This window comes from Canis aureus, chromosome 17 (assembly GCF_053574225.1).
Source record: "Canis aureus isolate CA01 chromosome 17, VMU_Caureus_v.1.0, whole genome shotgun sequence".
NCBI lineage: Eukaryota > Metazoa > Chordata > Mammalia > Carnivora > Canidae > Canis > Canis aureus.
Window position 1 is genome coordinate 26,996,296 of NC_135627.1, and position 12,794 is coordinate 27,009,089.

Below are 12,794 nucleotides of genomic sequence, written 5' to 3' on the forward strand. Positions count from 1 at the left end.
AAAAATGGATAAATAAAAGAGAAACTAGAACAATAAAGATGATGGTGCAGCAAAGAATTAGAAGTGATACCCCCAGGAACAAAACTGGGTATGATCAGAAGATAGATAAGCATGGTAAGGTGGGTATTGCCCTCTCTGGAAGACTCAATATAGAGGAAGTTGGCAAAGGTAAACTTAGCATAAATGAGAAAGGTGGTTGTAATCAAATGTCCCAGAGGAAGTTAACCAGGGAGTAAATTTCACGGTAATGGAATTCTTGGAGGTGTTTCACAACACTGAAGGCACAAAAGATAAAACATTGAAAGCTGACCCAAGCTTAGAGGGAAGTTCAACACAGCATTGATTGTTCCATATCATGAGTATCATAAATGGAGATAGAGAAAGAAACATCATTCAAACTTTTTATGAGGAAAAAATAACTTTTTATGAGTTGTTTTTTTTTTTTCAAATAAGCACAACACTTCAGTTGTAAATGTTTTGAGCATTTTGATAAGATGTGTTCTAAATAAATATTAGTTTTACTATTTCTTCATTGCCTGTAAATGTTTAACTAACAATAAGATAGTTTATAATATTTCAATAAAAGTTTTTAAAGGTCATGGAACAATTATAATTCTTTCCATTGAATTTTAAGATAGCTTTGCTTGGTTTAAGCTCACGCTATCAATTTTATAATCTCAAATGAGAACTGTTCAGATAATAACGACACAAGAGGAACTACTCATTTATTTAGTTCAGTTAAATAACTCAGAAATCAGAAATAAATAAAAACTAATAACACTTCCCTTATATTTACTATTATTTATCACAGTGTTCATAGTTTTTTGCAATTTGTCTTCAGATTACTTCTCTTTTTATTCCTTAGAAGAACAGATCCATTTCTATCAACTTGTATTCATATTATATCAGATTACCAAGAATGCTCAGCATTTGCTATATATATATAGCAACTAAAAATATTTATCAAAAAATCTTTATCCCCATTTTATGTTCTGGATATATATATCACTTCCTCTGTTAGTTTTCTAGACTGGCCCTCCTCTTAATCAAATAATTTGCCATTCAGTTATCCCTTCATGTGAATGATTTTCTGTCTTTTTTTATTCAACATTGTCATATATTAAGTCAAATTATGAGCTATTCTTATGCTCCTATTCCTCTTGCTAAGTCAAATTATGAGCTATTCTTATGCTCCTATTCCTCTTGTTTACTGGTGTCCCCCAGTACATATCTCAGTGTTACACCATTAGTCTAATAATAATTCAGTATATTTTTTGCCTAAAATATTTTAAATTTTAGCTATTTTTTCACTTTGCCAAAACACACACACACACACACGCACACACACACACATTTTTAACTTCTGGGCAGCACTGTGGAGTTATAAGTTTATTAGAAAGCTACTTTCTGTTGTTGCTAATTTATAGATCCTTTTTCATATTGTGAGTACAGAAAAAGGTATAGTGTATATATGTATCTATGTTCTTTGGAGAAATATCAGGAAAAATAGATTTGAGATTATGGACTTATTTAGAAGACACATATGTAAGTTATGAATCAAATCTATGTATTAGTAAAATTACTAAATTATTAAATTCATTCCTATGTAAGATCTATCAATATCATAATGTTTTAGACTACCCATAAGTGGTATGCTAGACAATCAATGGTATAGGATTGGCTTTTGTTTACCATGTCTTCATAGATGTATCTTGCGAGGAGTTGCTGTGGCCAAGTACAAAAAGGGTGTTCCCTGTATTCTCCTTAGGATTTTGATGGATTCTTATCTCACGTTTAGAACTTTCAGCCGTTTTGAGTTTATCTTTGTGTATGGTGTAAGAGAATGGTGTAGTTTCATTCTTCTGCATGTGGCTGTCCAATTTTCCCAGCACCATTTATTGAAGACACTGTCCCTTTTCCAGTGGATAGTCTTTCCTGTTTTGTCAAATATTAGTTAACCATAGAGTTGAGGGCCCATTTTGGGGTTCTTTGTTCTGTTCCATTGATCTATGTGTCTGTTTTTGTGCCAGTACCATACTGTCTTGATGATCATAGCTTTGTAGAACAACTTGAAATCTGGCATTGTGATACCCTAGCTCTGGTTTTCTTTTTCAATATTCCTCTGGTTATTCGGGGTCTTTTCTGATTCCACACAAGTCTTTTTTTTTTTTATAATTTTTATTTATTTATGATAGTCACAGAGAGAGAGAGAGAGAGGCAGAGACATAGGCAGAGGGAGAAGCAGGCTCCATGCACCGGGAGCCTGATGTGGGATTCGATCCTGGGTCTCCAGGATCGCGCCCTGGGCCAAAGGCAGGCGCCAAACCCCTGCGCCACCCAGGGATCCCCCACACAAGTCTTAAGATCATATGTTCCAACTCTCTGAAGCAAGTCCATGGTATTTTGATAGGGATTGCATTGAATGGGTAAATTACCCTTGGTAGCATTGAGACTTTCACAATATTACTTTTTTCAATCCATGAGCATGGAATATTTTTCCTTCTCTTTGTGTCTTCCTTAATTTCTTTCAGAAGTGTTCTGTAGTTTTTAGGGTATAGATCCTTTACCTCTTTGGTTAAGTTGATTCCTAGGTATCTTATGCTTTTGGATGAAATTTTAAATGGGATTGACTCCTTAATTTCTCTTTCTTCAGTCCCATTGTTAGTGTATAGAAATGCCACATATTTCTGGGTATTGATTTTGTATCCTGCCACATTGCTGAATTGCTGTATGAGTTCTAGAAATTTGGGATGGAGTCTTTTGGGTTTTCTATGTACAGTATCATGTCATCTGCAAAGAGGGAGAGTTTGACTTCTTCTTTGCCAATTTGAATGATTTTTATTTCTTTTTGTTATCTGACTGCTGAGGCTAGGACTTCTAGTACTATGTTAAATAGCAGTGGTGAGAGTGGACATCCCTGTTATGTTCCTGATCTTAGGGGAAAGGCTCCCAGTGTTTACACTTTGAGAATATTTGCTGTGCACTTTTCATAGATGGCTTTTAAGATGTTGAGGAATGTTCTATCTAACTTTACACTCTGAAGAGTTTTGATCAGGAATGGCTGCTGTATCTTGTCAAATATTTTCTCTGCATCTATTGAGAGGATCATATGGTTCTTGTTTTTTCTCTTGTTGATATGATCTATCATGTTCATTCTATTATGAGTGTTGAACCAAACTTGCATCCAGGAATAAATCCCACTTGGTCATGGTGAATATTCCTCTTATTATTATTATTCTTATTATTATGTACTGTTGAAGCCTATTGGCTAGTATATTGTTGAGAATTTTTGCATCTGTGTTCATCAGGGATGTTGGTCTATAATTCTCCATTTTGGTGGGGTCTTTGTCTGGTTTAGGAATTAAGGTAATTCTGGCCTCATAAAATGAGTTTGGAAGTATTTCATCCCTTTCTATCCTTCAGAACAGCTTTAGTAGAATAGGTATTGTTTCTTCTTTAAATGTTTGATAGAATTCCCCTGGGAAGCCATCTGGCCCTGGACTTTTGTGTTTTGGGAGGTTTTTGATGACTGCTTCAATTTCCTCCCTGGTTATTGGCCTGTTCAGATTGTCTCTTTCTTCCTGTTCCAGTTTTGGTAGTTTGTGGTTTTCCAGAAATGCGTCCATTTCTTCTAGATTGCCTAATTTATTGGCATATAGCTACCGATAATACATTTTTAAAATCATTTGTATTTCTTTGGTATTAGTTGTGACCTCTCCTTTTTCATTCATGATTTTATTAATTTGAGTCTTTTCTCTTTTGTTTTTAATAAGGCTGGCTCACGGTTTAGCTATCTTATTAATTCTTTCAAAGAACCAACTCCTGGTTGTGTTTATCTGTTTACAGTTCTTCTGGTCTCTATTTCATTGAGTACTGTTTGAATCTTTATTAACTCTCTTCTTCTACTTGGTCTAGGGTTTTTTTTTTTGTTTTTTGTTTTTTTTCTGTTCTTTCTACATCTCCTTTAGGTGCAAGGTTAGCTTGTGTATTTGAGTTTTTTCCAATGTTTTGAGAGATGCTTGTATTGCGATGTATTTCTCTATTAGGACTGATTTTGCTGTATCCCAATGATTTTGAATGGTTTTATCTTCATTTTCATTAGTTTCCATGAATCTTTTTAATTGTCTAATTTCCTGGTCGACCCTTTCATCTTTTAGCAGGATGTTCTTTAGCGTCTACATGTTTAAGTTTCTTCCAAATTTCTTCTTGTGACTGAGTTCAAGTTTCAAAGCATTGTGTCTGAAAATATGCAGGGGGCAATCCCAATCTTTTGGCATTGGTTAAGACCTGATTTGTGACCCAGTATGTGGTCTATTCTGGAGAAAGTTCCATGTGCACTTGAGAAGAATGTGTATTTAGTTGCATTTGGATGTAAAGTTATGTAAATACCTGTGAAATCCATCTGGTCCAGTGTATCATTTAAGTCTCTTGTTTCTTTGGAGGTGTTGTGCTTAGAATATCTGTCATTTGCAGGGAAGTGCTGTGTGGAAGTCTCTCAGTATCAGTGTATTAATATCTAAGTATGTCTTTACTTTGGTTATTAATTGATTGATATACTTGGCAGCTCCCACATTAGGGGCATAAATATTCATGATTGTTAGGTCCTCTTGTTGGATAGATCCTTTAAGTATGATATAGTGTTCCTCTTCATCTCTTACTACAGTCTTTGGTATAAACTTTAATTTATGAAATCTATTTGACAAACAAAATTTAACTTAATCCTTTTTCTGTATAAACTTTTACATTTCTCTTAATTTTTGTCCTTTGAGACTAAACTTTATTCTCTTGAAGATAGAGAATAATTATATAATATAATTATTGTATATTCTAAACTATATAAGCTAAAACATGAACATTAAGGTAAAATGCTAAGTGAAATAAGTCAATCAGAGAAAGACAAATGCCATATGATTTCACTCTTATGTGAATTTAAGAAACAAACCAAATGAACAAATGAAGAAAAAAAAGAGATAAAGAAAAAACTCTTACAACTCTTAAAGATTCTTAAACACAGGGACCAAACTGGTGGTTGCCAATGGGAGGGAGATGAGTGGAGGAACAGGTGAAATAGGCAGAGGATTAAAAGTACACCCATCATATCCAGCCCTGAGCAATGTATAGAATTGTTGAATCATTGTTGTACATTGTAGCTAATATAACACTGTATGTTAATTATACATGAATAAAAAAAATCTTTAGAAACGCTTTCAATTTAATTCCAAAATACTTATTAAAATACTAGACTTAGATATTTTTATATCATCAATTTAAATATATTATTTTAATTTTCTGGTTCAATGTTTTATATTTTATTTATTTTTTAAAGATTTTATTTATTTATTCATGAGAGATACAGAGAGAGAGAGAGAGGCAGAGACACAGGCAGAGGGAGAAGCAGGTTCCACGCAGGAAGCCTGACGTGGGACTCAATCCTGGTTCTCCAGGATCAGGCCCTGGGCTGAAGGCGGCTCTAATCGGCTGAGCCACCTGGGCTGCCCTGGTTCAGTGTTTTAATAATCATTTTTATACTATTAAGGTTTCATATATGATAGCTTTTCAATAGAAACATTTAATGATGGAGAGTAGTGAAACCAAATTTTAGTCTGTGACTAGCAGAGAATTTTAACCACTTCAATTTCCAATATCCAGTAGCTTATGTGTAATCCCTGATTATATCTCCAGGTTTTTAATATTCCTGACTCCAAAAGACCTCGATCATAGTAATTTTCAAGTTCTGCTTGCAAGGTGAGATTTCTTATTATAATTTAATACTTTAGAACCTATCTATAATTCAGAATAATGCATGACTGATTAAATAAATAAATCTGAATAACTTATTGTCATATTAGAAACGTAGAAATCAAAATGTATTCAACTGGTTCAATTATATTATTAAGTGTGGCAGTCTATTGTTAGAATCAAATCTATGAAACTGAACTGTTTTGAAGCTTAAATAAGGCCAAATATCCTGTTTTTGAATCATTTTAAAATTAATATACTTTTCTGATTAGAGTTTTTTGGAAAAGAGGACCAAAAAAGTGTGCCCTCAGCTGAAATATAGGTCATTTGATAGTATCTACATTTTTACCATGTGTTGCTTACATTATGTCTTCCTTTCAACATATCTTCCTGCTGGTTTCTATGGTGATGGTTTAATCCATATTGAACTGAATAGAGGATGATTGGTGTGCCCAGCATGATAAAAGCAGACACTATCTTCTTGCTTAGCTCTAATTGATTAGATTGGGTCTGTTCAGAATTTCCCATTAGTGTTATGGTATTTCCTGACTTTAGAGCATGGCCCTTACTATTAAAATATAGGATTTCTGGAGTCACGAATGAATGCCTAAGGTGCTCAGTGATGTTTCTACTCAAGACACACAGAACTCCAACATGTTGAAACAATGCTCCATTTTGCTTTAAACATGATAGTGGTTACGCTCTTCAAGACCATAAACTTCTCATCTTTATCTGCCCAGACCAATTCTTGGTCAAAAACATATAGGAAATCATCATGAAGACTTTTGGGGCCAGATTTTGGGATAGCCTGCTATTTTCCAATAATATATTTTGCAAATTTCAACTGTTTTTGAAAACTGAACTCCATTTGTTGTGTCCTCAGCTCAGAAAAAAACTACCTCCATCTCTGCCCTCCTTAGCAACAGTTCTGAGTACATTAATGTTGAAAGCTAGAATGAGGGTAAGGCTTTCCTTATTTGTCTCCCTCCCATCAACTTTCAGAAAACACTACTTGTTTTCCTATGCCTAAAAAATATTTGCGTGACATATTTGTTCCAGTTTTAAAGATGGGTACTGTTAGAGTTAAGTCCATCACCAGCACCTCCAAAATGTTCTGAAGCAAATTTGTCATTAACTATAAAATGTAATCTTGCTTTTTATAACCTAGTTTTAAGGTTATAATTTTAAGTTTTAAGGTTACAATTTCAGTGTTTAGTCCTCATTTTAGTGGATATCAAAGAAGTATTGATTTCATCTTATCCTAAAATGATGAAGAAATATATCATCTATTCATGAGTGTATAAGAAATATATATTCAAATATATCTACATCTATTAGTTTCCAAATAATCAAGTCTATTTTATTCAAAATTTTGTTTTTTATTTCTGCTATTTAGTGTCCTCTTTTATGAGAATGTAGTATTTAATATTTTGGTTTTGAAGCTCATAGTTATTTTTATAATGGCTTAATATTTAGTAGCTTTCACATATATTTTCTGACTGCTTGAAAATATTTATTGTTTTAGGATACAAAACTTCTATATAGAGTTAATTATATTTAGGTCATTATCTTTGTTTTGTCATCTAGTTTATCTTTTGAATTTAGAAATACCTGTGCTAAAGTTTACTTTTGGATTTCTGCAAATGTACATTTATCTATCTATCTATCATCTATCTATCATGTATTTCTTTGTTGGTTTTGTATCATTAACAGGTGTTATTTGCATTTTCCTTTAATTCTATTTTTTCTGCTAATAATTTAAGAAATTCTATTTCTTATGAAAAATCAATACCTAAAAACAAACACTGTTTGGCATTACTTTTACGTTTGCTTTTATGAAAGAGACTTACCTGCAATGACATTATGGGAAATCCCCACTCATAGGAACCCATTCCTACTCCCTATTGCCAATTTCTCTGAAGGTTTGAAATGAAGGATTTCATTTAGACCAGTAATATTCACTTGCACCATTTTAATAATTTTTCTTGTTCAGAGCTACTAATGATTTAATTATTTGAGGCATCTGTCTTATTATGTATCTTATCCTTTCCTGCCACATTGCTCCTTTGTCTTGGATTCTTTATCAGTAACTAAAATGAAGAAAGATGGCAGAGGGTAGATAGTTGGAATAGTTTCTCCCCAGTTTATAAAGATAATTTTGAACTTAAAAAAAAAAAAAACACAAGTCATGGGGCCTATGTGGCTTTTCAGATTTGGCTTAAAATGAAATAAGAACATGCAGAGTGATATGCATTTTAATAAAATCTTATGCTCTCTTTTCTCTCTCTCTCCCTCCCACCCCCCACATATAGACTTACAAAACATAACTATTAATAAATAATTGTAAAACTATTCATAGCTTGAAAACTAAAATAGAATTGCATTCTAAGAGTTCATATTAAATATATCAAATATAAGATATCACAAAATGTAATGTTTTTTATGCCCTAGAAAGATTATAACAGATTGTTTCTTCTATGTAAATTTGTGTGTGATACATGCAAATAGTTTTAATGACAATTTCAGTTGTTCACATTCTGCAAATTTTCACATGGTACTTTGTGTTCCCTAGTAATAAATTTCTTCTCAAGTAATTGAAGTTATTTATATACAATGTTTTCATAAGCAGTGACTTCATTATTCTTGATTAATTTGGGAAGATGAGAAATGTGCATTATAACGATAGGTAGCAACAAAATAATTAAGGCTAAAATGAATTATGCCAAAATCAACCTCATATTAACATGTTTTATCTATACTGCAACTTAATCAAATTACTACTGTAAATAATTCATAGTGTAGTAATTTAACAGCTTATAAATCTTAAAAAAAAAGATATGACATTTTAGTCTTTTGTGCATCTGTAAAACAACTTGTTAGACTATTACAAATCTAAATGACAATACATAATTTAGTATTCCAATCACAACATACATGTTTTGGGTATTGGTTTCCAAATAAAGCTGAGATAAAACTGAATAAAACCTCATGCTCATTATCAATGTGAAAGAGCCCACGAATCAAATTCTTCCAAAACATGTTCTCCATGGTTGGTTGACTATTTTCATCCTGTCACAGAACAAATGGAAATAGATTCATTTTGTTACACTGGAAGCCAGGAGGTAAATACATGTCTATGACATTTTGGAAGTGGCTTTCTTTTCTAGAAGTGTATAATTCCCAATGATTTATAAGAGAAAAATATAACCTTATTATTTTGGATTATCTATTTCCCTTAAAGTTGATTTATCCTTATATTTTAAAATATATTTTGTTGCAAATTTTGTACCAATAGATATGGATTTGAATTATATATTATTTAACAGTAAAATTTAAATTTTTGCTGCTAAAATTTGGCATGCACCTGGGTGGCTCATTCAGTTAAGTGTCCAACTCTTGATTTCAGCTCAGGTCATGATCTCAGGGTCTGAGATGGAGCAGCAGGATGAGCTATGCTCAGTGGGATGTTTACTTGGCATTCTCTCTCCTTCTCCCGCTGCCTGTTTCCATTGCATGTTCTCTCTTGCTCTCTCCAAAGTAAATGAATACAAATCTTAAAAAAAACCAAACAATTAAAAAGCTATAACACACAAAATATAAGATTAAAAACATAACTTATAAAGGTGTCTATTTTTAATACTATAAGGTTGCTGTTTTTAATGCAAAATATGATACTAAATGTAATAAGATTATTTCTAGGTGGTTAAATTTATTTTATGGAATATTTACAATTAATTAAGAGATTTTCTTAACAGAAGATGACATTTTCCCTCTTTTTTACTTAGAACTTCATATTCTAGGTATGAAATAGATTTATTCAGCTAGTTATGTTTCTGAAAACAATCTCTTCTAAAACTTTAGTAATGTTCATAAAAGTGGTATTTTCCTCTGTAAAACACGTTTCCCATGTGCACACAGATTTCTGCCATACCCTTCAATTTTAATAGTTTATATTATTAAAGAAAATTTATTAAATTAAAATAGAATTAAAAAGTGGCACATATTCTTGTCCTTAATAATCTAACTCTAAATACAGTTCTGGCGACACTACAAGGTCAAGTGATCACAGAAGTTGATAGTGTGTAGTCCTTCAATCATTCAAAACAATTACATGAAAAAGACAATCTGATTAAACTCGGGTGTATCTGAAACCCATCTCTTATCTCCTTATCAAAACAGGTAAACTCACATACATACTCACACCCACACCCAAACACATAATTTGCCTCACATAATAATGTGTGGTTGCCCATAACTGAAAAACTGCAAGAGTGATTCAAAGGTCCATGAATCCCCCTGGCTACTTGATGCATCATCTCACTACTATATTAATGTGATGACTTACAGTTTATTTGAAGGTCAGCTGTACTTGTGTTTGAATTCCTTGAAATTTCTCTAACCTTTATTTTATATCCCTCTTGGCTTTGCCTGAGTGTAGAGTAATAACTTTTCCCCCAAAATACCTGAATGTGACATGGAAACCAATTAAAAACCAAATACAATATTTGCAACAAGAAAATAAAAAGTACTAGTTAAATTTCAGGTTAAATACAGTGGAATGAGTCTTTTCCCCTGGAAGCACCAGTTAGTTAATGGTAAAAAGGTAAAGAAATAAACTGGTCACGACAAAGAGAATAGGATAATAGACTCACATTTCCTCCAAATAATTCAATAAATTTTGAAGAAAAATATGGATGGAGAGGGTAGGACCACTTGCTTACTAGAGGTAAACTATAAACTAAGTACTTACAGTGGGCTATAACGTTGGCGAAAAAAATGACTTCTCCCGGAGTCTCTTAAGGTCTCAAGATTTGGAACCACCATCACCAAGAAAGGTGATAATTAAATGTAGGATGAAAATCAGGAAGATGGATTGAAAATATGTATATGGAGCATTTATATCCTCGGATACTTTCCTTCAACCTGCAGAACCAGGTCACCACTCTCCTAAAAGATGAAAGTTATTCTCAGAAGAAAGTTACCTGAGAGGCTTCAGCCTTAGGGACAATGAGGCACCCAGAGACTGCAACTCTTGCAGCAACTTGGAGCAATAGAGGAGGGTTATGTGACTGCCCGAACTGTGGGGTATTTGTATTTCTCTTTTGTTGCTGTCAACAAAATCTGGACAATAAGCACCATCAGCCCAGAAATGAACAAAAATTAATAATGTCAATATAAAAAGTGTATACAATGAAACAATTCTTTTGGGTTGGGTGCATGGATTTTCAAATCTGAAAACAGGCATTTTATCTTAGGTGACAATCTCAAAATAACAAAAGAAGTACTAGAAAGAAGGCAATAGGCAAAGTTTTTGAGTCTGTTGAAAACAAGAACAGAATGGAGAGGTGGCTCCGTTTCTTATATGAAGAGGATAAATTGAGTCTTATTTCAAAGAGTTAATATCATATATCAGTTTCATGCTCCTTAATATATAATACTAACATTTAAAAATAACCCCTTTGCCTTTCTATATTCACTCTATTTTAGATGCAGTGTGTTTTGTAATGATGATTAAGTCAATTCATTTTATTCAATGACAATGGAGGTTACAGGGATAATAGGGTTTTGATAAAGATTTTTTAGTTGATTTTGTAACCAGAATAAGAAAGTCATAGGCTATCTCTAGACATTAATGAATAATCAATTATAATTCTTTAAAAGTAGTCTGATTCATTTGCTAGTTCACAGAGTATCAAAACACTTTTTCCCATATTGATTCACATTGTTTCAATGCAAAGTAGTAGAATAATTCATTGATTACTGTGAAATATAGTATATTTAATATTGTGGTAGGCTGGATAATGGCGCCCCAAAGGCAGTCACATCCTAATTCCTGGATCCTGTAAATGTTACCTTATATGGCAAATATGATTAATGCATACGCATACGAGATTAAATTAAGGAACATAAAATGGAAAGTTTATTCTGAATTATCATCATGGTGGAATTAAATGAAATCACATTGTTCTTATAGGAGAAAGTCAGAGGGAGATGATAGACAGGAGACGCTCTTCTTCATTGCTTCTTGAGGTGAAAGTGATACCCTGGTGTCAGGGAATTAGACATGTCCTTGATGACTATTTATGAGCAGCCAGGAATAGTCCAAAGTTTATTGAAAGTTTATTAATAAATGGTTAATGTGGTTGTGTTTCAGTAAATATTGACACTTTAATTTGAATTTCATAAAATGTTAACTTTGCATAAAAAGAATTATTCTTCTTTGGACTTCTTCACCCTTTTAAAAATTTAAAAGAGGGATGCCTGGGTAGCTCAGCGGTTGAGCACCTGCCTTTGGCTCAGAGTGTGATCCTGTGGTCCTGGGATCGAGTCCTGCATTGGGCTCCCTGCATGGAACCTGCTTCACCCTCTGCCTATATCTCTGCCTATGTCTCTGCCTACGTCTCTGCCTCTCTCTGTGTGTTTCTCATGAATAAATAAATAAAATCTTTTTAAAAATAAAATAAAAATTTAAAAGAAATATTTTTAGCTCAAGGATTGTGCAAATAGGCAGCTGGCTGGATGTTGCAGTCTGTATTTTGGCAATCCATGGTATAGAAAGGGTATTATATTTGGAACATCAGGGAATCTTTTGAATTTAAAAAATAACTAAACTGGGATCCCTGGGTGGCGCAGAGGTTTGGCACCTGCCTTTGGCCCAGGGCGCGATCCTGGAGACCCGGGATCGAATCCCACGTTAGGCTCCCGGTGCATGGAGCCTGCTTCTCCCTCTGCCTGTGTCTCTGCCTCTCTCTCTCTCTCTCTCTCTCTGTGACTATCATAAATAAATAAATAAATAAATAAATAAATAAATAAATAATAGCTATGACATTCCTGGTGAGGGAGAATTACAGTTTCTAGCACAGAATAGGGACTTAAAAACTAAATATTGACTAAGTGAATAGAGATGGGGGACATAGGAAATGATTGTTCTAGAATAAAGGATTTGCTATTTAAAAATCTACAACGAAAATGAACCATGAAGTTTTGGAGAGATCAACATGCATTTAGTGAGGCTGGCTTGAAGACCATGTAATGTAGAAGAGAAAGCATGTGAT

At 33.2% G+C, this 12,794-nt stretch overlaps 1 long non-coding RNA gene across 9 annotated transcripts in view; it reads left to right on the top strand.

Moving 5' to 3' along the window:
• The window catches only part of LOC144287854 (uncharacterized), a 353,649-nt gene that overhangs the window by 283,755 nt on the left and 57,100 nt on the right, over positions 1 to 12,794 (top strand). For all 9 annotated transcript variants that reach the window (XR_013355638.1, XR_013355643.1, XR_013355648.1 and 6 more), the window contains one exon: positions 5,683 to 5,745. This is a non-coding gene — a long non-coding RNA (uncharacterized LOC144287854). The remainder of the gene's footprint in view (positions 1 to 5,682; positions 5,746 to 12,794) is intronic.